We start from the raw sequence: 24,566 nt of genomic DNA, 5'->3' as shown, positions 1-24,566 counted from the left end.
AGGTGGTCGACAGCCACGATAATCCACCGGTTGCCATCTGCGGTCATTGGAAGGGGACCGTAGAGGTCAACGCCGACGCGATCAAATGGCTTGGCAGGGCATGGAAGCGGCTGCAATGCGCCGGTCGCACGTAAAGGTGTCGATTTGCGTCGTTGGCAGTCAGGACAGCACTGCACGAATTTCCGCACAAAATTGTACATGCCGCGCCAGTAATAGCGATGGCGAAGGCGCTCGTATGTCTTGAACACCCCGGCATGGCCACATTGCGGATCGTCGTGAAGAGAGGCGCATACTTGTGATCGCAAGCTGCGTGGAATGACCAGTAGCCATCGGCGGCCATCGGCAGCGTAGTTGCGGCGATGAAGCAGTTGATCGCGGATGGTGAAATGGGAAGCTTGACGACGGAGGGATCGAGATACAGGAATGGTGGATGTTCCACATAGATAATCAAGAAGAGAAGCGATCCACGGGTCACGACGTTGTTCGGTGGCAATGGAGTCGAGATCGAGAGATGACAAGGGGTGGACGCATGTGGTTGCGCACGCTGGATCTGGCGGTAAAGGTGAGCGGGAGAGGGCGTCAGCGTCAGAGTGTTTGCGTCCGCAGCGGTATACGACGCGAATGTCGTACTCCTGGATGCGAAGTGCCCATCGCGCTAGGCGGCCAGAAGGGTCCTTCAACGTGGCGAGCCAGCAAAGCGCGTGGTGATCGGTTACTAGATCGAACGGGCGGCCGTATAAGTACGGCCGGAACTTTCCAAGCGCCCACACCAGAGCCAAACACTCTTTTTCAGTCACGCTGTAATTCGTTTCGGCTTTCGTCAGCGTGCGACTAGCGTAGGCGACGACGTATTCGGAATAGCCGGGCTTTCGTTGAGCGAGGACAGCGCCAAGCCCGACCCCGCTGGCGTCTGTGTGTACTTCGGTAGGAGCCGTCGGATCGAAGTGACGAAGAATAGGTGGGGAAGTGAGCAGGCGGCGCAGTGTAGCGAAGGCTACGTCACATGCAGAGGACCAGGAGGAGAGGTTCACGTCGCCGCGAAGAAGCTGGGTTAACGGTGACATGATGGATGCAAAATTGCGAACAAAGCGCCGGAAATAGGAGCATAGACCTACAAAACTTCGAAGTTCCTTCATGGTCGTGGGCTTAGGGAATTCCGCGACTGCACGAAGTTTTGCAGGGTCAGGTAATACGCCCTGTTTGGACACGATGTGGCCTAAGATGACGAGCTCCCGGGCAGCGAAGCGGCATTTCTTGAGGTTAAGCTGAAGGCCAGCGTTGGTCAGACAAGTCAAAACGTGCCTGAGGCGACGGAGGTGTGTAGGGAAATCATGGGAGAAAACCACGACATCGTCGAGGTAACACAGGCACATAGACCACTTTAGACCACGTAGTGTATTATCCATAAGTCGTTCAAACGTAGCAGGCGCGTTACAAAGTCCAAAGGGCATGACGTTAAACTCGTATAGGCCATCAGGTGTAATAAACGCAGTCTTCTGGCGATCGGCTTCAGCCATAGGAACTTGCCAATAGCCAGACCGCAAGTCCAGTGAGGAGAAGAATTCTGCTCCTTGAAGGGTGTCAATGGCGTCGTCAATGCGCGGCAAAGGATAGACGTCCTTGCGGGTTATCTTATTCAAACGACGGTAGTCCACGCAAAACCGGATAGATCCATCTTTCTTACGCACCAGTACGACAGGAGACGCCCAGGGACTGTGCGATGGTCGAATAACGTCTCTACGAAGCATGTCTTCGACTTGGTTGTTAATGACGCGGCGCTCTTCAGCGGAGACGCGGTATGGTCTTTGACGCAGCGGCTGGTGTAAACCGGTGTCGACGTAATGTTGTACTTGCGACGTGCGGCCCAGTTGAGGTTGCGACACATCGAAAGAATTCCGGAACTCGTGCAGAAGAGCAAGTAGGTCAGCGTGTTCGGCAGGGGTGAGGGTATCGGCGATGGCACTGGAAAATATATCACTGGATGACTCCCCGAGTGCCGACAGGGCATTTGGTGGGTCGCAGCAGTCATCCGGGACGTCAACCAAAGACGAAGAGTCGAGATCTTCCACGCGGCCGAGACATTCGCCTGCAAGCAGCGTGACAGGTGCAGAGAGCGGATTCAAGACGAATATATTGCTGCTGCCGGCGGCGATGTCAATCGTTGCGAAAGGTAGCGGCAGAGCTCTACGACTCGTGAAGACATCGGACGGCGTGAAAAAGACTGTAGCGTCGGTGTGGGCGTTGCAGGAAACAGGGACCAGTGCGAAAGTGCCAGGCGGAATGTCGGTATCCTCACGAACGAGCAGCTTGGGCGGCTGATGAAGAGCGTCAAGTAATGGGGCGTCACACAATGGGGAAAACTCAACTTCGGCGCGTGCGCAGTCGATGACGGTATTATGGCGGGATAGGAAGTCCCACCCGAGGATGACGTCATGCGAACAGGCAGAAAGGACAATGAACTCAACGATGTACAGATTGCCTTCAATGACCACTCTTGCAGTGCAGGCTGCGAGAGGCGTCACTTGCTGCGCGCTTGCGGTGTGGAGCGACAGTCCCGAAAGCGGCGTCGTTACCTTTCGTAATACACGGCAGAGATTAGCGGCTATGACAGAAACGGCGGCGCCGGTGTCCAAAAGGGCAAAAGTACGAACACCTTCAACAGTTATGGCGACCACGTTATTGGGGGAGGAGTGAGGGCTTGGACAGTTCGGAGATGGCGCAGTTCTTGCCTCTTGAACTGCGGCGTTTAGTTTTCCTGGTCGGAGGGTCCGGGCCGGCGACGCATGGGGGACGGCGATCGCCGCCGAGGAGATGGTGAGCGCTGCGGCTGGAAGTCAGGGCGGTGAGTAGGGGCATCGCGCGGTGATGGGCCAGGAACGTATTGGAGGAAGGGCTGGCTTCCGGCTTGCGACGAGCGGGCACGGTCGCCGAAAGTTTGGGGGCGACGGCGGCAATAGCGGGCGACGTGTCCAGGATTGTAGCAGGCGTAGCAAATCGGTCGATTATCAGGCGTCCTCCATGGATTGGCGATTGTCGGTGCTGCCCAAGTGGAAGGATAGACAGGCGGTTGCGTGGGCTGCGAGTGCGTAGTGTAAGGTGGTTGCGGAAGCCGACGCAGAACGTCAGCATACGTGAGGGGCGCGGCTACAGGCTGCACGGCTTGCGCATAGGCGACAGGAGCGGCCACAGGCTCCGATGCACGCGCGTAGTGAACAGGGCTGGATGGAGGCGGCTCGCGGCGCGCAAGGGGAACAGCGTGGGCAACCTCCTCCGAAATAACAGTGCGGAGCGGGGTGGGCAGACGGGTGGTAGGCTCGTGAGTAAAAGGCATTAAGGAAAGTTGGCGGGCAACTTCCTCGCGGACGAAGTCTCGAACCTGCTGAAGCAACGTCGAATGGTCAGGCATGGTGTCGAGACTGCACAGCGACTCGCCACCCCGTGGAGGCTGCCGAGTCAGAGCGCGCTGCTTCTTCAACTCGTCGTAGCTCTGACACAAGCTGACGACTTCTGAAACTGTGCCCGGATTCCTAGCCAAGAGCATTTGGAATGCGCCATCGTCAATGCCCTTCAGGATTTGTTTGATCCTGTCAGCTTCGGGCATGGTGTCGTTGACACGTCGACAAAGGTCGACGACGTCCTCAATATAGCTTGTGAAGCTTTCTCCAGTCTGCTGTGAGCGGACGCGCAAGCGTTGCTCTGCGCGCTGCTTGCGGACAGCTGGTCGACCGAATACTTCAGAGCAGGACGTCTTGAAGACGGTCCATGTGGGGATGTTCTGTTTGTGGTTGTTGTACCACAATTCGGCGACGCCAGTCAGATAAAATATGACGTAGCCTAGCTTGTCGGGGTCATCCCACTTATTATGCGCGCTCACCAGTTCGTAGTGGTCAAGCCAGTCTTCCACGTCGGTCTCATCTGCACCGCTGAAGACCTTTGGGTCCCGGAGCCGAGGAAGCCCGGTGCAGGTGACGGACAGGGACGAAGGCGCCGGTGGGTTTGCGTGGTCAGTCATGATCGGCGGTAGCGTCCGGCTACGCAGCTCCAGGGTGTAGCGACGGGGATGAACAGCACCCTCCACCAAATGTGAAGAGGTTTATTGGTCGTTGAAAGACGTAATGGTCGTCAGCGGCAAGCAAGCGAGATGAAGCGTCCAGAGGCACAGCGGCGATCCGAAACACGAGCCGAGCGAGCCGAGCGTTGGCGATGCCTTGTCTTGTCTTGTCGCCTAGATCTTGGCACATACCCACAAGGGGGATTGGCCACACTGTACTTTATAATGTAAATGGTTTACACGACGCTGGCTAAAAAATAAAAAAGGAGAAAAATTAGATAAGAACTATAATAACATTCCTTACAGAAAAAAAAAAAAAGGTGAAAGGGGCAGAAGCTTTCGATAAACCATAATATAAAAACAAATTAGCAAAAATAAAGAAGGGGATCAAAGAATTGGATGTAACTGGCGGTACCACTAGCAGCATATCCTTCCAGTTGCCTGAATGAATTTATGTAGCGTTGACAGAATAACACTGCGGCCCGCACCCAACTGATTGGCTCCAAACGATAAAAGGGTGGGTGTATCAACTGCCAATCCGAGCATGCCAATCGGTCTCTCAAGAATTATTCGGCGCAGTGAGGCGAAACGGCGGCATGTGAGAAGAAAGTGATCTATTGTTTCCGGTTCATTACAAACTGCACATAGGTTAGTTAATGAAAATCCTGATTTGTGGAGATAATAATTTAACCGAGGAACTCTACAGCGAAAGCTTGTTAGGGTCACCTCACATTGACGGGAAAGGCAGTTTGCGGTGTTCCATGTGAATTGCAAGTGCCGAAATTCTTCAGATTGTAGGAGCGATGTTTCGTTGATTTTTAAGATTAATAGGCGTTTGAATCGTTCAGCAGTAATAAAAGAAAACTGTGGAGCTACTAGTACCACCGGGAAATTTAACGATGCCGAAGCGAGCGAGTCAGCGGTTTCATTTAGTGCAATTCCAGCATGCCCGGGGACCCAAAGAAACCGAACTTCTGATAGGCTACGCGGTACAAGAGACCAAAATATCCTGAGAAGAGGAGACTGCTTTGCGGACGTTAAATGTGTACAAACAGATAAAGCATCCGAAATAATAATAGCTTTTGATTGCTGAGAATTTAGTTTCCGAAGAGCCAATGTAATAGCCAGGAATTCTGCAAGATAAATTGGCGTGAAGTCAGGCAAACGGAGCGCAAAAGACCAATTAAGCTGATGAGAAAAAATGCCTACTCCAGCCTTCTGAAGATTTTGCGTTGCATCCGTCGAAATTACCACATAATGAGGAAAATGACTGAGATGGTCTTGAAGGAGGCCCTCCAGAACATGCTTTGGAAGTAATTTAGCATTTTTTGGAAAAATGTCATCGAAAATTAAGTCAACTGGCATCGAACATAGGGTTTGGGGAGTTAAATGCTGAAGGGAAACGTGAAGATTAGACAACAGAGACTCGACGAAAATGACTTGGGGTCTTTGATAACGAGGCCACGGGCGCCTAAAGAAAGAATCTGGAGATTTGATGAAAAGTGTCTGTGAACGGGAGAGGGGCGCATCGTAGAGTTTTAAAAATGTTTGCACGGTCAGCTGTCGAAATCTTGTATCAAGCGGAATGATTCGAGCTTCCAAATAAAGCACGCTGTTCGCAACACATCTAGGTAGTCCGAGACACAGCCGCAGAGCTTGCCTTTCTAACAATATAAGAGGTCTTAATTTGTATTCTGCACTTCCGGAAAACAGAACGCAACCAAACTCCAGAATTGGGCGTACATAAAGTTTGTATATTATAAGTAACGTCTCCCTGCGCATCCCTGAATTCTATGCTGCTGGATGGAGGCGCATCTTCTTCTTCACAATATATATATATGGAGCGAGCGCCACCAACGCCGTCTAGTGAGCACTTTACGAACTAGAGGTGGCTACTACAAACAAACAAACGGAGGATGGACAGACCCACGGCATAAGGAGCTTCGCCCCTAAAATTTGAAGCAGTTTCAGTGACTTAAAGTCGCAAAGGCTGGTTAGATTGCGGAGCTGGTGGCATCATATTTCTATTTCATTGCTTGACTTTGCTCATAGCGTTTAGTTGACCGGAGCTGAGCAGTGGAGCTTGCCCAAATACTGTGGCACATACCCGCTAGGCTTGTTTTAGACAACTTCTTGTCTTTTAGTGGACCGGACGTGATTAGTGGGACTTTTGCCCAATTTCTGTGGCACAAAACCGCTAGGTTTGCTAGAGACAGCTACTCCATTTAGAGCGGACCGGTGGTGAGTAGCGGTGCTTGCCCAATCTCTGTGTCACATACCACCCTCTAGGAGCTGCGTTACGCTCCGCAGGGATTAACCTTGATTTAAACATATCTCCGCTGTTAAAAATGAGTGACTGCGACCTTACTGAGCGCTTTCTGTCTTAATGTGTACAATGTACTTGCGTGATCAAGTCATCACCGCGAATGAGCTTGTACGCACAACGTGCTTCCATATTTCTGGGAACAAGATGAGAAGATACCACCGCTGCCTTTCGTTCGATCCTCCATACTCGATATCTGTTTCATAACGTATTACTACGGAAGAGATGTTGTTTCACGCAATTTTTCGTTGCTCAATCTACCATTGGACCACTAGAGATGCATTTTCGCATAGCGCTGAGCTGAATGTTTTGGATTGCGCCGTTAAATCGTAGTGCTTCGTCGAATGAAAATGTTTCCTTACTGCCGATAACGTTATTTATTTATTTATTTATTTATTTATTTATTTACAGAATACTGTCAACCCTCCTTGAGGGTTATTACAGGAGTGGAAAAGATACAAACATTATACAAACATACAAACATTATGCAAGCAAAGTAATGCAATGGCCAATACAAGAGTACAATAGAATAAAAACGCATACAAGAGCAATGACATCATCACGTACAAGTGTCGCGATCATCAACATACAAGCATAGCAATACATTGCCTGCAACCAAAAGATGAAGATAAAAATAAAACGTTCAAGTGTAAATGCCTTCACCCGTAAGCGAGTAGGTTAGCACATAGAACTCGAGAGCACCGACATGAGGTTTTCAACACTTTCTAGAAATTTATTAATTGTTGGCTGTGCTACAGTAGCGGAATCAAGCGCATTCCATTCTCTTATTACGCGAGGAAAAAATGAAAAACGGAAGGTATTGTTATGGCAGAAATATTCTTTGAAGATCAGGTCGTGTTTCTGGCGCACTTTCCCTTTTTCTTTTATAACAGTGAAAGCTGAGGCATTAGTTTTAAAGTGGCCGTTCAACAATTGGTAAAAAAACTTCAACCGGTGTATTTTTGCTCTATCGCGGAGCGTAGGTAGCTCTGCTCGGTGCAGAAGCTCGGAAGGGGAATCCGTTCGCTTATAGCGGTTAAAAATGAATCTTACGGCCTTGCGCTGTACGCTCTCGAGCATAGCTGTGTCAGTATTTGTTGAAGGAAACCACACTATATTCGCATATTCCAGCATCGGTCTTATAAAAGTAATGTAAGATAAGCGCTTCGTATCTGTGGTAGCGTAACGTAGTGTCCGTTTTAGGAAAAATAACTTGTTCATTGCCTTTTTCGTCACCTGTTGTACATGCGCAGTCCACTTGAGGTCAGATGATATTAAAAGCCCTAAATATTTATACTGAGTTGCTGTGCGAAGGGTGACACCATTAAGCGAGTACGGAAATAATAGTTTGTTTTTCTTTCTGCTTATGTTCATCACGACCGTTTTTTCAGAATTAATAACCATCTGCCAGTCTTGGCACCACTGGGCTACGTTGTTTAGGGAATTGTTAAGGGTAACCTGATCGCCAATGTCTTTGATTTCACTGTAAATCATGCAGTCATCTGCAAAGAGTCTAATTTTAACGTTTACTGTGTCAACAATGTCATCTATGAATAACAGGAACAAGAGCGGAGCAAGAACAGATCCCTGCGGAACGCCCGAGAGGACTTTAACCGTGTCAGAATTCTGTCCATTATAGTGCACAAACTGGTAGCGATCTGAAAGGTAATCACTAATCCATTCAACTATTGGACCATTGCCTAGTTTTTCTATGAGTTTAGTGATGAGTTTAGAGTGGGACACGCGGTCGAAGGCCTTAGAGAAGTCTAAAAAAATTACATCGATTTGCGATTGTTCGTTTATTGCCAGCCCAAAGTCATGTATAGCCTCTACGAGTTGAGTGACAGTAGATAGCCCACTTCTGAACCCATGCTGAGAATTGGTTGGTTGGTTGATCCTAGAGGAATGGCACAACCCACCACGGGGGATCGGCCACGAATCGTGCGGCAGTAGGATGTGTGAGTGAAAAAAAAAAAGGGGGGGGGGGGAGAAAAAAAAAAGGATAATTCTCAAGAGATAATTTTAGGTAAGCGAAAATGTTATTTGTGTTCGCGGTTTCCCAATTGAATGCTAAAGAGATAGAAAAAAAAAATGGAAGAGAAAGAGTTAGTTAAATAAAAGCATTAAATAAATAATGAACGATAAATGAAATAAATAAATCACCGGTGTGTACTAGAAATATTAGCATGGCAGTCTTTTTGATTCGTTTATATAGTTAATTACTGCCTCACATATGTCCCTGTTGCAGTGACCCAGTGCCGACGCCCCCAGGGAGAGTAATGCCGTTACGGAAAGCTCAAGCCCAAGTTTTCGGAAAGGAGGTTCAAGAAATCTTTGCCTTAGATGTTGATATCTGCGACATTCTGTGAAAAAATGCTCTATGGTTTCTGCTTGCGAACAATAACAACATTGAGGGGAAGGAACAAAACCAGGCCTGTGTAAGTAAAAATTTAAAGAGGGAATTCTGCATCGCAATCTAGTTAACGTAACTTCTAATTGTCTTGTGCCACACCATGAACTATGCCATGGAAACCTAAGGTGCTGAAAGTCTGCCCCGTTTAGAACAGAAGATCGTGTGTGTTCCTCTCGAATACAAAAATATCGAAATCGTGCGATAGTATTTGGGAGGAGGGTCTTAGAACCTTCAAGACCGGGCCCTGAATTGATGCCGCCGCTAATGTGTCCGCTGCTTCATTTAGAGTTATTCCAGTATGACCTGGTACCCAAACCAAACGGACAATACGTACATGATTGGGCATATATGTATATAATTCTGACAGGCAGCTCGATGACTTTGGTACTGTCAAAGCAGTGCAGACTGACAAAGAGTCGGTCAATATAACCACTGAAGAAATAGATGCTGGGAGTTTGCGCAATGCCAGAATAATTGCCATTAATTCTGCCTGGAATATTGGCGTAAAATCGGGCAGTCGAAGAGAAAAGGACCAGTTTAAAGCTGTTGAATAAATGCCCACTCCTGCCTTCTCATCTGCAACGGAGGCATCTGTGGCTATGACTGAACTTATCCGTAGACTCTTAAGGTGGTCGCTCAACAAGCCGTTTAAATATCTAATAGGCAATAGTTTAGCATTTTTTGGAAATATATCATCAAATTCTATTATTGTTTTATGATTGAGTACACTTGGGAAACTTATTTCGCGCATTGTTACTTGTAACGGCTCCAACAGCTGCTGTACGAAAATTATTTGAGGGCGATGTAACCGAGACCACTCACAATCAAAAAATCTGGACGGTTCGCAAAGAAATATATATTGCGAGCGTCTCTGTGGGGAGGCATAGATGTTTAGAAATGTCTGGACTGTTAGAATACGAAACCTAGTTTGCAGAGACGGCAGGTATGTTTCATGGTAAAGGATATTATTAGCTACAAACTTAGGAAGACCTAAACATATCCGTAATGCCTCACGTTCTATAGTTAGGAGAGGGCGTAATTTATAAGCGGGTCCCCCACAGAATAACACACATCCAAACTCTAATATTGGTCGGATGTACATGCTATATATCATTAACAATGTTTTTCTACGCATTCCAAAACGGACGCCGCTGATTCGCCTTAACAAACCAAGTGCACGTAATCCTTTGGATGCAATATATTCAATATGTGGGCTCCAATTAAGATTGGTAGTGTATACTATGCCTAAATATTTTAATGAATCTACCTGTGGAATAAAATCCTGCCCATACATCAGTGCGATTCGCACAGGAGCTGTCAACGGGAACGTGAGAAGAGCACTCTTGTTAACATTAAGAGACATGTGCAGGTCACTAAGCCATACTTCAATCTCATTCATATATGATTGTAGAATATTATATAGCAAGTGTATATCATTAGAAGCTGAAAAGAATGCAATGTCGTCCGCGTATACATACACTTGCACGTCATTGTGAGAAGGAATAGAGCTTAGTAATATATTAAATAAAATAGGCGAGAGAACCGATCCTTGAGGAACTCCCCTTGTTTGTTTGTAGTGTTTAGAAGATAAACCGTTCTGCGAGCAATAAAATGTGCGTCCGCTTAAAAAATTTTGTATCCATGCAATTATATACTCAGGAACGTTAACATTTCGGAGTTTATTAATCAAGATGGCGTGCTCTACACTGTCATACGCCTTAGCAATATCTAAGGTTACCAGTGCGGCGTACTGCTTTTTGTGCCGAGCAAGTTTAATTCTGCTTTCTAGATCAACATGTGCACACCATATAGAGCACCCAGGTCTGAATCCAATTTGGGAGTCACTCAATATGTGATTTTCTTCTACCCATTCTTCAATATGCCTATATAAACCCGCTCTATTAGTTTTACAAGGTTTGAAGTGAGCGAAATAGGTCTAATATTATCGATTGCATAGCCAGCGCCCTGTTTTTTAAGTAGTGGAATTACTTTGGGCGACTTTCCACTCGGGATGAATCCATGCGTTTTCTATAGAAAAATTTATAAAGTTAAGAATATCGCTGGGAGACAAATCAAACAAAATTTTTATCATGCCTGTAGTTATATTGTCAGGACCTGGAGATGAAGCTGGCAGTGACTTTACTATTTCTGATATCTCTTCTAATGTGGTTGCCTTATATTCATTAGCTTTTCCTGTAACTGACAAATGATAGGGTAACAACGATGCAAAGCGATCTTCCAATCCCTTCCCAATTGCCTCCAATGACTGCAACAATTCTGCGGGTGATAAACAAACCGATTCTATATTTATTGGTGGCGGAACAATCTTTCTGCATCGCAGAAACCTAAAGAGTGCTTTCTTATTTTTGGTCTCTGACATATAGCTGTAATGTTTGGAGTTATAATCTTCTTTTGCTTTTTCAACCGTTTGTTTAAACGTGGCAGCAGTATATTTATAGTCTTTCCAATTACGTGGGCACTGGTTGTAGAGTAACTTCTTCCAAGCTGCTTTTCGTCGCCTATAGTCGCGATCACAGTCTGTGTTCCACCATGGTGAATACGTTCTATTTTTAGTTGATTGCATTCTGAATTCGGCTTTTTTCCTACTGTCACCTAATAGCTGACATAAATGAATTGCCTTTACCTGATCACTTAATCCTGTCTGTTTATTAAGCCTGATCGTAGTGAATCTTTAAATTTGCTGTAATTAACATAATTTCGAACATGTTTGGTTAACGAAGTAAGTGGGCACACTATTTCAAATAATATTGGTAGGTGATCACTGTTTGTGGCCGATGTGATGGCAGACCAGGACGAAATAATGCAACTCGAGCTTGAAAAGGTCAAGTCTATCACAGACCTTGATAGGCCAGATACATAAGTTGGAGTTCTGTAATTCGCGCAATGAACGTCATTCAAGCTGGTCCATTCTAACAACCGTTTACCACACGCATCGGATCGGTAACCCCACGAAATGTGGTGTGAATTGAAATCTCCTGCTATGATTATATTCTTTCTACATGCGGCTACTGCGGAATCAAGTAAAGTAGTGTTCAGAACACCTGTAGGGAAATAAACATTCACTATAGAAAATGGTGTATATCCAGGAATAGCTACGTCCAATGCCAAAATTTCACTTTCTGCCGACGTTGACCGATATGAATTTTCGCTCTATGGCCAAATTTCGTAGAGATGAAAAACGCTAGGCCCCCTCTACCAGAAGGGCGATCCAACCGAAAACAGTGATAATTATTTAGATTAAAACTTTTTTCTGTAGATAACCAGGTTTCTTGCAATAGAATTAAATCAGGAGTAAGTTCTGCACAAAGTTTTAACAGGTCAGTTGCTGCAGCAAGAAGTGAGCGGCAATTCCACTGAAGTACTTTTAATGACCCTATGTTGAAGGTAGGCCGGCGGTCTCAACTGCTTTCTGAAGAATGTTGTCTTTCAAGAAATCATCCTTCGTTAGTGGACTATTATCCTGACATTTTTTTGTCTTCAATCTATGTAGAAGAACAGATTTCGGGGAGTGGGGGGTAGCTCGACGTTTAGCGGCTCTAGTGTCCAAATCCATACTTTCACTACTTTGTGAAGTGGTCTCGGAGTTATTACCATCCTCCTGTTCTAAACTAAATGTGGGAGAATCAGTGTAGGCAAAACTGCCAGACGCAATTTCTGTCGTGATTTTTTCATTTATGCCCTCATGGATGGTTTTTTCATTTATGCCCACATGAATACCTGTATCAGGAGATGCTCGCCCTGCAACCTGCAAAATTTGTGACATCTGAGCCGACAAAACTTGTCCGATTGTCTCTGAAAGATTTGAAAAAATTGTGTTCAGTGCTTTCGACATAGCCTTTTCGACAGCAGCTGCCACGACTTCCCCTATAGATGCATCCATGGCTTTAGAATGCCGAGCAGCAGCTTCAGCATATCCACAGGATCTCTCTAATACGATAGCCCGAGCTTCACGGCGTGAGCATCGCTGCCTGTCTATGATTTCTAAAATTTGAAGCTCTTGAGCTCTCGCCAGGCAGTTTGCATGATCAGCAGGGTGCGAACCTTGACAAAGACAGCATCTTTCGCTTTGGGAATTACATGTTCTAGTGTCATGGTCTTCTCCGCATATGCGGCACCTAGGAGATGATCGGCAGCCCTTAATGGTATGACCATAACGCCAACACTGAACGCATTGCAGTGGACGTGGAGTAAGTGCTTCAACTCTATAAATTAAGGGCCATGCCTTAATCTCTGTGGGCCTATTTATGCCTGCAAATGTCACAATGACCGACTCTGTGGGGACTCTCTGATTATCAGAGACGCGAGAGCATCGGTACACTGATGTTGCCCCGGCCGCTGAAAACATTTCCAAAACCTCTGAAGCGCACAGGCTCGAGTCAACTCCGCGGACTAAGCCTTTAACGCAAGCGAGATGAGCAGGAATAAATGGGCTCACCGGATGGGATGCAAACGTTGAGCACTTTAAGAGGTCAGAAACACAGGCCTGGTCCGGAGAGCAACACAGAACTCCGCCCCTGCCAAACTGTCGGACATCGGTGATGTTTTGGTAGTGTGGGGTAGCTTTCCGCAACTCCTCCTGAATTACCTTTGGGTTTTTGACACGGATTAATCCCCCGTTGGTCGGCACTAGTGCTACTGGCACGCTGTGAATACCACTGCGCAAAAAAGCCTCTATAGGCATGTCATCATTGGGAAGAGAGGCCGTCCAGAGGAAAGACCTCTGGCCAGGGGAGGAGAGAGACATTAGGTACTCACAGTACGATCAGGTCAGTAAAAAGGGGAAAAAATAGAACGAAAACTCACAAATACACTGCCGCCCGACACGCGACCGACACCCCGACAACAGATCGCACCAAACCACCAGGCAGAAAAATCACTGCTGCGAGAGCGTCGAACGACCGGCCCTTGCGGCTGCCGAGGAGAAAGAGAGATGAGGTTGTTTTCTTCTACGTACTTAGTTATTAATTTTAAGATAATGTGCTCGAGAATTTTGCAGCTAGTGCAAGTTAAAGAAATTGGCCGGTAGTTGGATGGGACAGAAGTATCACCAGATTTGTGCACTGGCACGACTTTCGCGATTTTCCAGTCGGCCGGAAGACGGCGATCGCTAATTGACTTTATAAATATGAGATGAAGGTACCTGCTAATGGGTTCAGCATAGCGTTTAAGGAAGGTGTTTGGTATTTCGTCTGGGCCACTACATTTCTTTTCATCAAGTTCTAAGAGCAGTGAAAAAATGCCGGGTGCTGTCATATTCAACGATGGAAGTGATCTGCCTTGGCCAACGTGACGGGAACCCGGTGTAATATTTCGGAGGTTATCAGTGCTAAAAACTGAGTGAAAATACGAATTGAAATTATTCGCCTTTATCTTGCCCTCTTCAGGTGGGAACACTGATAATGTCGTTCGCTTTGCGCTTATGTAGCGCCAGAATTTATCGGGTGCGCTTTTGATAAACTTTTGCAGGGTGTGTCCATAAAATTGCCGTTTTGCGTCTCGTAACTTTCCTTTTAAGGTCGACGTTAGCGTTGCTATTTGAGAGCTAGCGCTTCCTAGCGTTTTTTTAGTCTTCCTTACACGCTTGATTTTGCGCTTAAGGTGAATTATGTCGCGGATAACCCATGGGTTGTGCTTTCTTGTAACCTGTTTTCGTTTGGGAATAAAGTTAGATATACAATGCATGATATGATGCTTAAACTGTGCCCACACATCATCTATGCTCTCGTTATTATCTGCACATAGCTCAGAAAACTCGGGATACTCGTGGGACAGGTAGGTCATTATTGCCGCATCATTAGCTTTATTAAAGGAGAGCACATATTTTACTGAGCCAGTTTGCCGTATTGGAGTCGCAAAAGACAAAGTACACAGAACTACTTTATGATCCGATATGCCGTCAATTGTTTCAACAGTTGCGCTGTCGGTGGAAAAGTGATCACTTACAAATACAAGGTCTAACACTGAGTGCGACTTTTTATATTACATCGGTCTGAAGAATGTACGGGACGAAACAACGGAAACAGTTGTGTCGTACGTGCAAACATCAAGCATGTTCTCCGAGCCGCGTCAGATTTCTTTTTGTTTCTTTTCCTTTTTCTAAATATAACGAGCTTTTCAAGCGAGTCGGAGCTTGAAGAAGGCAAGTGTTCGCGCATGGCAAACGTCTCCTAAAGGTATACAAGCACCTATGCGCGGCGCGAGATTCTGAGTTGGCACAACAGTCGTCTAAAGTGGTTTCCTCACATTCTGCAGAAGTCTGAAATCTTCCTACCGTGTTGCCCAGTTTCCATTTGAAGACAAAAATACAAATATTAAGAACACGCCGCTTACACTTGAATGATATGTGCAACGAAAAGCCAGGTTTGGATGAGTCATGAAAGCGTCATTAAAATCGTGAGAACTAATCGGAGCGAGTTGCATTTTTAACAAACCTCGTCAGGTTTCTAGATATTCGCGATGGCTTATGTTGAGAAAATTCATTTGTATGAGTATAAATGCATTCTTAGTAAAATAGTATATTGAAACAACATTTAGTTACGTGCGCAATGTCGGAAAGCAACCTATAGCAATGCATGCGGTGCGCAGGTCGAATGCTCCAAAGGCTGGTACAAATACTATTTGTTGTTGCCCATAAATTTCTCGCGCTCAGACAAACTGTCAAAGCGTCGCATCGAATGCGAACGCAAGATTACCTACCTTCAACGCAGAACAAAAGCAGGCATAACACACGTGCGTTTGTCATAAAACTACTTCAGTCTTCACTATATATACATTCCATGCAAACAAAAGTACGCCAGCGAGAAAATTCCTGCTCTTTAATTTGACCATCAGCATCAACTGATGAGGTTGTTGACAACAAAGATCCCCCAACGACGTACAATGAACTTTGCAAGAACTTTTATCTGAGGAGGCGAAAGTATCCGCCACCGTACAGTAAACTGAACAGGCCTCAGGCATTGACGCTCAGACTCCTGCAGGTCGGGGCATATCCCAGTCCCGCACTCTTGCACAAAATTTACCCAGAAATTCAGACGTCAAACACGTGCGCGCTTTGCTCAGACTTTGCCAGCTTAGATCATATGCTCTGGCGGTGCCCTGCGTTACGGGTTCAAAACGTTACATCGTCAAAGTGGGATGCTGCGCTACGCAGTACGGATTTCAGGACGCAGCTATGGGCAGTCCAACGGGCCCACGACGTGGCGGACAGGTTAGGCCTATCTGTCCCGACGTGGGAGCGGCCCGCTACGTGCTAGTTCACGCCCCGTCGGACCTAAATAAAGTTTTTCCATACCATACCATACCATCAGCATCAACTTTGGGCTTTCCAGAGAGCCTGCGATGTGGCGGTTAGGCTAGGTTTAACTGTCCCCACGTGGGAGCGGCCCGCGGTGTCAGAGGCACCGTAGTGTCAGTGACACTTCTCCGGATCTTTAAAGGAGCACTGACACGATATTGAAGTGCAGCAAAACGGACGTTTTTGGTTTCCTTGGCATGTAGTGTTAACGCTCTCCCCACACCGCATCCGGGAAACACGTATAAATATTTAAGTTTGATTTTAAAGTTTTCATCTCCCAGCATCTGCAAGGCAGCTTCACCGCATGGACAGCCCTATGACGTTTCAAGTCAGCTCACTCGGTTTGCGAAATCTGGGTTCTGCATGCAGCCTAAATCACAGAAATCGCTGTCGGAGGCGCTGGACGACAGTTCACTCATCATGAACCACGTTCGACTGACAGCAAAGGACAGCAGGTGCATATTTCGTGGGTTGCAGTCTGCCCGTGACGTCACGGGCAGACTTGACACGTCACAATGAAGCCGCCCTCTCGAAACCGAAACCGAAACTGCTGGTTGAAAGAAGCGGTATTAATAGTATATGCAATGCATCCCCAGGCACCACGGCACTCTTTTTAGGGTTCTCGACACCCGTGCTTTCGTTTAGAGCAACAACCCGAAAATTTTTAAAATTCATGTCAGTACTCCTTTAAATAAAATTCTTCGTACCGTACCGTATCAGTAATACCAAGGCTGCTGCAGAAAACAAACATGACCAAATCTTGCGAACGTCCCCAATTTATCAAAGCGCTTGCTATACACGAAAGTACACTCCGCAACTATATATAGCGGGTGCGCCCGCCAGGTGACGAGCGCTCAGTTGTAATCGCACATAGTTTATGCCAACGGCTGAGCGAAACCTTATCCAGGGGTGCTATGCAGGACGGCCCGAGCTTCTCGGGCACACGAGTTTGCTCCGAGCTCGCACTACAGCGGTCATGATAGAAAGACAGTGCGGAGTACGCGATAGCAGCGTTGATAAAAACGGCTACAAGAAGGAGCTTTGCGTCACAAATGCATGTGCGGCATTTGCGGCAGTTTTCAAAGGAACACCGCGTGCGAACGCGTCAGCGTCACCACTCAGTCAACGTTTCATCAGTGCAGCAAAGTCAGCGTGATTGTCGCGCTATCTTTTTGTCAACTCAACATCGCGCCTCCCACTGGCGTGTTCGAGGGCGTTTGTCCTCTTTCGGGCAAGTTCTTTCGTTCCACCTGCAGCATGGAAATTTCCGCTCTTCTGGAAATTTCTACTCTCTAAGGCAACAAGGGCGCGCACGCAGCACTCTCGCGCAGCTCGTTTCACTTCATTCGATTATTGCAGATAAATATATGGACAGGTTGTCACCAGGGGCCCTCGCATCATGGCGGCGATGGCGGCGACGCTGCTGTGAGTGGTACATCGTGAGCGCGGGGAAATTGAATGCGAGACATCGTAGCCACGTGATGATGTAACCTTTAGTTCTTCGTGCGTGTGTGCATAGTATGCGTGATTAACCTCATAGATGAGTCGTGCCGCTCGCTGGCGTTGCGGCGTGAGCACTGCTCCTCAGCAAGAGCAACCGCGGTGGGTGGACCCGATGTTCGCCGCGGGCGTCTGTCAATCAAACTGATTGACGCGCGAACTCGGGCACAAACTTGTTGATTCTGAAGAGGCCAGTTCAACTCGTGACTGTCATAGTGCCGGTGTGCCTGTCAACCGTCTCATGCGGTGGACGCTAGCAGCAGCTGCTTTGCATATAAAATAATTTGGTCAGCTTGCACTACTTGTGGAAGGCTGGAACCATACAGGAGCTTGTGATCACCTAGCTTCTTCCAGCTTTTACGTGGCTCGCGTGCTCGTTCTGCTTCGGAGTGAAGACCGCGTCAGTTCGGCCTCAATTTTGATGACACTAATTAGCTAGGGCTTAATTGACATGATATTGAACAGCTGACTTGATTGGTAAGGTTCTAATCAACCCGTCAATAATTACCTCGTGTGTAATTAGCAGTGTCTTGATTAGTGTGTAGCTAATTAACATCATTCTGATTAGCGTGGTATTTGTGAGTAATCAGTTAGTTTAGCTTTAATTAGCGCATTCTTATCTAGCGTCGTGCTAATTAGCATGGTCTAAGCCTTACATGGCTTCGTAAGCACGGTCTTATTAAGATGTGGCCTAATTAAATCGTGCTTAGCATGACTTGGCTAAATTGGCTTGGTCATAGCATGTCCTGACTTAATTACCTAGACATACCACCCAGCCAATTAGCTAATCAGCCGGGCGCACGTGCTCGGGGAGTTAGCACACGATGAAGATGACGAAGAGGGCGCGCGCCGGCTCAGTAGCGCGCTAGCGTTCAGTATTTGGGGGTGTTTTATGACGAAAAACTAACTTGGCTACATCACATTGAGCATATTAAATCGAAGGCAACTCGCTATTTTGGAATGATTCGTAAACTTGGTCGTCACCCCACTAGGTTACGCAGGGACAATCTCATTATGATTTACCGTATGTCTGTTCGTCCGATTCTAGAATTTGGTTGCGTTTTATTCTCTGGGGGGCCAGCATACAAAATTAATCCCCTGGTTAGAGCGCGAGGCTCTTCGTAGTTGTTTAGGGGTTCCGAAATTTACAGCGAACAGTGTTCTATATCAAAAAGCCCGAGTACCTACTCTGACTTGCAGATTCCGCATTCTTACAGTCAAAACATATTTAAAAATTTACGCATCTTCTCTAAGACGTTTACAGTTTGTATTCATTTCTGAATCGAGATCATTTTTTAATGAGCCATGGTCTCGGATACATAAGCCTCAAGTTTTGTTTGTGCAAGATCAGCTAGATCCTTTAAAGGTGAATATACGCAACATTGTTTCAAATGATTACTCAGTGGCTAAGACAAAAATTGAATTCGATGATATATTCCCATCCAATTCTAAATTTCTTCCCTCTAGATATCTGACAGGCTTGCTAGAAGACCATTTAGGTCAGTTGGGAATTTTTAACGTAATTGCTACTGATGCATCCATGCGTGAAGAGAAAGCGGGAGTAGGTATTTTCTCAGAGGCTTTATCTTGGTCCTTTTCATTGCGACTCCCGGATTATACTCCAATATTTGAAGCAGAGCTCTTAGCAATTCTTTTAGCCCTTCGCAAGCTTTGAGTAAATGAGTCGTCAGCTGTAATAGTCACTGATTCGAAATCTGTATGTAGTGCTCTCACTTCAGCTTCTCCTTCCGAGTCCTCCTCCTTAAATGTGTTCATGTCATTAATTCCTAAAAACTTCAGCACAGTGCGGTTGGTATGGGTGCCAGGTCACCGTGGCATATTTTTAAACGAGATGGCTGATGTTCTCGCGCGTTGGTCCCTAGATGGTCCTGCAATGTACATTGTACCAGATACAGACTTTATTACTGCATCTAGATTCCGAAAATACGCATTACATCAGGATTCCATGAAAGTAAGATAACCACAGCAAGAATATGGTCACCTTTCTTTTCCTTGGAACAATAAATGGTGTCCCTCTCGTAAATTGGAGGTGTCCCTTACTAAACTTCGATGCCGTATTCCTCCTCTAAATTTTTATTTACACAGGGCTGGTCTGGTTCCGTCCCTTCTTTGCTTTTTATGTCAAGAGCCTGAAAACATTGATCACTTTTTAATACATTGCCGTCGTTTCTCGAGTCACAGGAAAAAACATTTCGAATATTTATTCAGAAATTTGAACATTCCTCTAGATTCTGCAAATATTCTTTCCCTTGGGGCGTCTTCTCTGGGCCAGAGCAACAGGAACGTTTGCATAGCTGTCTGCGAATTTCTTCGAGACACAAGAAGAGTTCCTTATTAAGTTATTTCCTATTGCAATTTGGTATTTTATCATTCTTTTCTCTCTAGTTGATTATTTTCGATATTAAGATTCTTTTCTCATTCTATTGGCACATAACCCAAAGATTCTTATTTTATTTTCAATTCTCGCTTGTAGTCCGATTAATTCAATTACTTTTGTCTAAATTCTAAATTTCCATGTGATGTTTACCGCCGGTTTCATGGCCAATCCCCCTTTGTGGGTAAGAGCCAGTAGAAGAGGTGCAAGCAAGCAAACGTACAGGCCGACCATGATGAGGCCACCATGACGAGGCCCGAACTAACCTCAGAGGTCACGGTGCTGATTATTCTAAAGAACACTTAGTGCAGACATTAAAAGCTTGAAAATGAATTTAAACAGCCCTTTGGCTCTAATAAAATAGCGTTAGTAAATGTTTCACATTTTTCTTGAATGGGTGCACTTCTGCACTCAGTGGAACGACAAAAAAAAAAAATGAAAAAAAAAATTCGGCAGATCCCACGTACCGTGGTAGTCGATGTTATGCGAAGCATGCGGCGGGAAGGTGACTGTGGCGTAATTTTTTTTACTGAGCGAAACGTTACGAAATGATGCTAAAGAATTGTATAAATTTTATACGCACACATATATGCTGAAGAGCCGCATATGTTATAAACCAGTTGTTTACAGTTCGGTAACGCTGCCAACGGCAACGTGGGTATCATCAACACCAAAAGCGGTAAGCTGATTTGTAGTGCTTATACTTGACCCTTATGATGGAGAGCGCACGCACATTTCACAAACTCGTGTGCATGTGTGGAAGAGCTTCTTGACAGTTCTTGAACAAGGTCATCATCACCGTGATCAGTAAGCACCCGCAGCTGGTCATAACTTATTATCAGACCCGATCGGGATCGCGGTGACGAGGAGTCCATGTGTACTGAAGTATGAGGTATAGTACAGCTGTTGGAGTTTGTGAATGCCTTGGTCGTTTCGTCGACAAATTGTCGGTCTATAGAGCCGGCGACGTGTCGGAATCTGAAGTCACCCATCGCGTTGGTGAGGTTTAGGCCGTTGAGGCTGGTAGGCCTGGATAGGGCTACGTAGACCAACATCACTGGATGGCGCTTGACGTATTCGTAGGCTACCTGGACGTATGTCACCTACGTAGCCTAGTCTACAAAGCGGCTGTCAATCAATCTGTCATCATCCTCGGTCAGCATGAGGCCATCGCCCAGCCTCGTAAGAAATAAAGAGGATGTGAATATCATACGTAACTTTCGTTAATGTATTCCTCTGGGGTCGAGCAACGCTTCAATATAGCTTGCTGAATCATAGTAATACAAATGTAATGCTTTTAGACTGCTATAAAAGCGAAGCCAACACTGGAATCACGGACGTTAATCTGATATGACGCCTTTATTGTATACTACATATGTAGTGTTTATTGCTTTCTTGTAAAATTAGATACCCAGCACCACAACCACAACTGACGTTACACCGACATCACGCCTGCATAGGCTGTTTTTCCAAACCAGTTTGTAGACCTGGCGTGGCTTTGTGGTAGAATACCTGATTGCCACGCAGAATGCTTAGGTTCGATTCCTGCTTGGATCCTGATGTTTATTCTTTCCATTCGCCGGGTCAACGCTGCCGATGTCGGTTTTTCTTAACGCTCTCGCATTTAAATTACCACTGTCTGTTCTCGCCGTTCCTATGTAGATATAGACTGTCAATCACCTGTGGCGCATACCTGTAGGCCACGCCCGGTGGTAAACGGGTATGTGCCACACGTTTCTCGAGGAAAGGGTTTGACGATGCACGCGACAGGATTTTCACATTCATGTCATGACCACACAGTCATATTCGTGTCCTCTTACCCTCCCATGATAATTTTGGTCTACACCAAGTTAAGGAGGCAATCACGAGAGCTCCCAGACGTAGGCGGCTAGATAGATAGATAGATAGATAGATACGTAGATAGAAACGCTCAAAGTGCCAGAGGTTCGCTAAGAAATGCTTCGCATTTAAAATACTTGGGGGAGGACTAGCCTCTTAGACAGCGTTGGTACCTTCGTACAACCATTTTCTTGCTGCCAACCATTAATCATATACTTTTCGATGTCACCAAAGAACTGTGTAGTGGCGCTCAAGCTTTCTTGCGGTTTCAACAATGCGTCATTTCGGAGTTATGACGTGTGGAAAAACAAGAAATTCAAATAAAAAATAACGAGCACACATCTTTGCGAACACATGCGTGCGTCAAGTTGTGCCTTCTGCTTTACTTTTCCTTTTTTAAAGTGGATACTGAACAAAAATTTGAAAAAAAAAATGTGGGAATTGCAGCGAAATTCGGCTAGGAAGAATCAACGGTTGCCATATACCGTGTTTTTTTCGCATATTTTTAAACGGATGGCTGTATTTTCGGAGGATTGTGAGCGTGCAGCTGCTGCTTGCCGCTGCGGGGCCGCACGCTGACGGTCCTGACGTCGTGTGGGGAAGCATCACGTCGTGTTTGACGTGATTGTCTCCGGTGCTGCCATTGGCTGTGGGTACACGACAGTACGAGCGCCGGATGTGCGTCGGCAGCCGAGTGCACGTTTGGTATTTGGCAGGAAGATTTCTGTCGAAAGCAACGTCACTTCTTTTAGTGCATGGCGCTGCCGCTAGGCGTGGTAGTTAGAGAAAAACGCATTGAAATCATTACTTTCTGCTAGTTTCTGCCTGAAAACAAGGTTGTGTAAACCAATTTCAGCGATAAAGCTTTCTATTTGGGCTAAATATCTCGGAGGGAGAAGTTTTGTTAGGTGTCTTACAGAATCGATAAGCGGTTACTTGTAGTGGAAGGGTTAATTAATGTGAGGCAAAATAATCGACCAGACTCTGGCAAAGGAAAATCAACAGTCATTTTTATAGGAGCTGTGAGTGGGACATCTTTGCAAGTAGCTGTTTCTCTAGGGGATTTGTAATTGAGCTGTGCAAACCTCTAGTCAGAGAGTCTGTTTAAAATGGTTGGTATAATCAAGTAAACGTACAATCACAGACAGAATATGCAATTGATAGCAATGGAGTAGAGACATGCATGATTGTCACTAGGGGCTTAGCTATAATTTCTGTTTTCTTTTTTACGGGGGTGGGTGGGGGGGACGCAAGCTTGTTCAATAAAAGCATGAATAATTAACTTTATCCTTTTTTTTTTGCTACGTTGTGTGCAGGAAATCTGCATTTTTAGTTTTCCTTTTGGACAAAGCACCACGTTTGTATAGTTGTATTACTCTTGTAAGCGCACTCACGTTTTGTGTGCATACATATATTTTGCTGTCTCAAACTCGTGTAACCGTTTCTGTTATTTGAGTGATGCGAGTCTAGAAAGGGGTGTGACACTCCGTCAGGCACTTGTGCTTCTTAGTCAGCCTCATAGACAAGCCTCTACATCCCATGCAGTCCTACGGCAGCATGGTCTAGGAAGTTTTTGACGACTCTGTACATCTTGTTATCTGTCATTGTCTGAAGTAACTAATTCAACAGAGGCAGGGCCGTTGCCAGGACTTTATTGCTACTTCTTTTCGTTTTCTTTTTTTGAGCGGGGGAGAAGGGTTAGATGTGGGCCGATTTCCCGGTGTATGTGTGTGTTCGCGTGTGTGTTTGTATGTCAGCGTGTAATGTGCAAAAGCAGGGAATTTCCAGTCGTAGGGGTGTTAAATAGCACCCCCCCCCCTCATCGAGCTACACCAATAAGCTGAGGTAAGTAAATGTGACCTCCTAAACCTCGCGCAGGGGCGTAGCCAGGAATCTTTTTCGGGGGAGGGGGGGGGGGGTGTTAACCATACTTTATGTATGTTCGTACGTGCGCTTGTATGTGTGCGTGTATATATGCGCAAGCAAAATTTAAAAAATTTCGGGGGGTTTGAACCCCCCCCCCCCTTGGCTACGCCCCCGACCTCGTGTACGAATTTCGTTATGTTGAGTGAGTGAGACTGAATGCAGAGGGTTTCGATGTGCTAAATTCCCACGGTTGCGTAGGTGCGTATTACCTCCTGACCGAGTTTGTCGATGGGTCTTGGTACACGCACTCCTGGTTGAATAAAAATTTTAGAATTTTTAGAACTACGTTTTTAGAACTAGTTTTAACGGAGCAATAAGGCTCTCCACATTAGCATGCTACACTGCCTAAACGTCCTACCAAACAATATTTTTTGCAAGAACAACATAAAAAATAGAAAAGAAAACATAATGCGCTGCATTGGGAAGAGAATCACCTACTTCGAACGCACGTCAACAGTCTCGGCTAAGAAACTGCAGCGCAGATTCTGAGCAGCTACATGGAGTTAGAGCCGCACACGCACTTAGATTATTAAAATGCGTGTTTAAGAACACTGCGTAATCAGTATTACTAGAAATAATTTACAACGGCATCTCTTACAACCGTACCGCGGTTTTCGCACTCAAAACCATCGTATCAATGAATGAAGTGAAATCTAAACGCAAGTTTTATTCAAGTTTCGCGCGCCTTGAGTGTCCTCTTCTCATCGCTCGCAGCGGCAGCGCCACATTTGTAAGAAATTGTCATACTAAAGATTTTCAAAATTTTATGTAACAAAATATAAATAGGCGTGTGACATTGTTTTA

This window comes from Rhipicephalus sanguineus, chromosome 3 (assembly GCF_013339695.2).
Source record: "Rhipicephalus sanguineus isolate Rsan-2018 chromosome 3, BIME_Rsan_1.4, whole genome shotgun sequence".
In the NCBI taxonomy this organism is placed as follows: domain Eukaryota; kingdom Metazoa; phylum Arthropoda; class Arachnida; order Ixodida; family Ixodidae; genus Rhipicephalus; species Rhipicephalus sanguineus.
The sequence above is the reverse complement of the archived record's forward strand: the minus strand, read 5'-3'. Positions refer to the sequence as shown.